Source organism: Rhinolophus sinicus, chromosome 3, assembly GCF_057876585.1.
Source record: "Rhinolophus sinicus isolate RSI-liver-muscle chromosome 3, RSI-T2T, whole genome shotgun sequence".
NCBI lineage: Eukaryota > Metazoa > Chordata > Mammalia > Chiroptera > Rhinolophidae > Rhinolophus > Rhinolophus sinicus.
This window is the reverse complement of record NC_142503.1, coordinates 102,733,072-102,736,341: the sequence shown is the minus strand read 5'-3', so window position 1 is coordinate 102,736,341 and position 3,270 is coordinate 102,733,072.

The window sequence follows — 3,270 nt, the reverse complement described above, 5'->3', positions numbered from 1 at the left end:
CTCTGCGGTTCTGCATGTGGCCTGCCAGCTGGGCTGGCCAGAGCTGGCTTGGGCTCAGGGGACGCCCTGGGGCTTCCTGCTTCCCCTAGCAGAGTCTCGTAAGGGCAGCCACCCCCACCCCTCAGGACCACTGCTTGACCAAGAGGGCATCGAGGGCATCAAGCCTCCTGTGGAAACCCCGAGGGGTTTACCCCAAGGCCAAACGCACTGTGTGGGAAGGGGATCCCCCTGGGGGGGGGGACTCTTGCTCCCACCCATTCCTCTGCTCAGCCTCCCCATCCTCCAGCACCCCTCTTCCTACAGCCTCACACTCCCCACCAACTTCCCACCCTCCAACCCCTGCTCTCATAAGCAATCACTCACTGTAATAGCCACGTGTTCACGTATTGAGCACCTGCTGAATGCTGGGGCCATGCTAGGGCTGAGCACACGCAGGAGAATGAGACACAGTTCCTGCTCTCAGAACTCACAGGGCACAGAGAGGGGTGCATGCCACACCTAGTGAGACAATGCCTGGGGGGAAGGTGGAGGCTTCCCATGGGGGCTGGTTTCTCCCCAGGAAGGGAAGGAACAGTTGTATTCTTGGCAGAGGCTGATGAGGGCGGGAGTCAGAGGTCGAGGGAGGCCCTTGCTCTCCTGCCCTGGCTGTGGTGTCTCAGGTCCTGAACCCTGGGGCAGGGCAGGAAGAAGCCGAAGGGGGCGAGGCCCCTCTTCATTCCCCTCTCATGAGCCCTCAGGATACTCCTGCACCTGCCTGCCCCCTGCCAGCTCCCTGCCTTCCCAGAGGAGGACCGGTAGCCAGAAAGGGCAAGAGATAGTCCAAGACCCAGGGCTGTGCGTTCCAGGGCCACGTATCCTGCTCACTGGCTGTGCAGACTTTGAGCAAGTCATGCTACACCTCAGGGCCTCGGTTTCCCCAGCATAAAGTGGAAATGCATGCTGCCCGGCTCGCAGGCTGGAATGGAGAGCCACTGAGCTCCTCCTGCAGGACAGGCATTGCATGAGCTGCAGGGGGTGGACCCACCCCTCCAGACCACCGTGGACCCCATCCCCTTTGCACCCAGAGTCCTCTAAGGAGAAGGGGCCCCCTTTGGGCTCTCATGCAATTCATGCCTCAAGGTCCCTGGTAGCAAAGAGGCCTCCTGACAGGGTGGAGAAGAAGGGCTTCTTGGAATCCTGCTGTGCTTCCAGAAGGGTCCTGGCCCCAGCCCCCTGGAGCCCTTGGGTCACTGGCCAGCCCAGTCAGCAGGATGGAGTGGAGTGTGGCTGGAACCCTTCCCACCTTCTCTCATTGAGGCACAGGGAGGGAGCTGTAGCCCTACCACTCCATCCGGGGCTAGACTAGGAGGCCTGAGGAGCCTCGGCAGAAGCCTGTCATCCAGGGGTCACAGTCCTGCTACACCCCTCACCCCTGTACGCCTCAGACATGCTGTCTTGATTCCAGCCCCACCCCTCTCCATTCTAGGTGTCCCTGAGAATGAGCAAGGGAGGGCTCAGACTTCAGTCGATCCCTGAGGTAGAAACAAAAGTCCCCAGGTCCCAGGTCAGGAAGGAAGCCCAGGATGAGAAACCGTCTGAGGCCACAGGCTCAGCGATGCTCAAGGGAGGGTTCCTGGGGGGCAGTGGGGGCTGCCTGGCCCTGGGACTAGGGGGCCAGCAGGAGGGGGGAGGGGAGGAGCACAGGACCACCTTCCCTGCCTGAACAAGGACAGTGGGTTTCTAAGAAGACAGTCCCTGCAGATTGGTGAGGATCCCTTTTGGTCCGTAGCAGTGCCCCTGTACTCACCTAAGCACCTGGTGCTCAGCGTCACACAAGGCCTTCCAGAGGAAGGAGGGAGGCATCGTGGGCAGGTCGTCTCCTCTCCTGACCCAGAACCTCCCTCCCTCCCTCTGGAGTTCAGACCCCGAGAGCTTCTGCCAGCACCTCTGGGCACTGATGTGCAGGAATCCACCTGGGCCGCAAAGGGCCTCTGTCACCTGCCTAACTCCCCTCGTCCTCTGCTTGCTGAGCGCCAGAGCTGAGAGGCTCACCACCTCTCAGATGCTGCTGTTAGAAACACTTTGAGAGATACGGACCTCCCTACAGCCTCCCCCTTGGTCAGGGCCACAGAATTTGTTAAGTAGTAACAGTTTGGAGTGGGTGTAGCTGGCGAGCAGGAGGGACAGAGAGAGCAGAGGCGGTGCAAGTGGCAGGGGACTAATTCTGCCCATCTGTGTCCTGAGGGCCTAAGCTCCTTGAGCTCCATTGCTGCTCCTTATGCCAGAGACTGGGGCAGGGGAAGGTAGGGAAGGGGCGGGAGAGAAGAAGAGGAGAGGTAATAGACAAAGCCCAGCCTGTATGGGGTCAGGTAGGAGGGAGACTGCAGCCTGGGAGAGCCTGGGGCATCACTGCAGACAGAGGCCTGAAGTAGGGGCATGAGACACCAAACCAGGCTGGACCTGGAGCCTTCACAAAGGCTTCTTATTAGAAAGAAGATGCTGAGAGGTGTTGTGGGGGAGGAGGAGGGGCGGGGAGGAACAGGGGAGGGTGTGGCTGGGGGCAGAGGGCGGGGCCTCTGAAGGACATGGGCTTAGAGGCGGCTGGGACCTACATCCCACTGCTGTCTTGTCCACAGCCTCAGTCTTCTCCCACTCACCCAGCCCCCATGCCCATGGCTCCACACCTGCCCCCTACACAGGGTTGCTACACCCTCAGCGTAGGACCCAGGCAAACACATTACCCTCCTGGTTCCCCTCGCTCTATAAAAATCCCGTGTTTTTTGAGAAGCTACTTAGGCCTGTGTCATGGACGCGGCTGAGAACCACCGTATGGATGGCAGACCCATGCAGATCTCCTTCCTGACTTTTAGGTGAGATGCTTCTTAATCTATAGAATTGACTCTTAAGAGAGCACTTTAATAGCTGCTTGGCCAGGAGTGGAGGCTGTGATATTTACAGATTTCATGAAAACAAAGCCTTGGAAGTTTAACCCTAGAAGGGGGAGCCCAGGGCCCAGCCCTACCCCTCTGTGTTGGCGGGCTCTCAGTCCAATCCCGGGGCAACACACGGGCACACAGGCCGCGCCTCACGCCTGTGATGCCTGCCCCTCAGCTAAGGGAGGGTCCTGCTGGCCCTGCTAATGCCAGGCAGAGCAAGGTGACGACACCTGCTCTTCCGGGGGGGGGGGGGGCTACTTCCCAGCTCCCGACAGGCATCTCCTCGCCTACCTTTGTGGCCAAGACAAGATTCCAAGGCCCCCTTGGCTGCCCGCTCACAGCCCTGAGGCCAGCT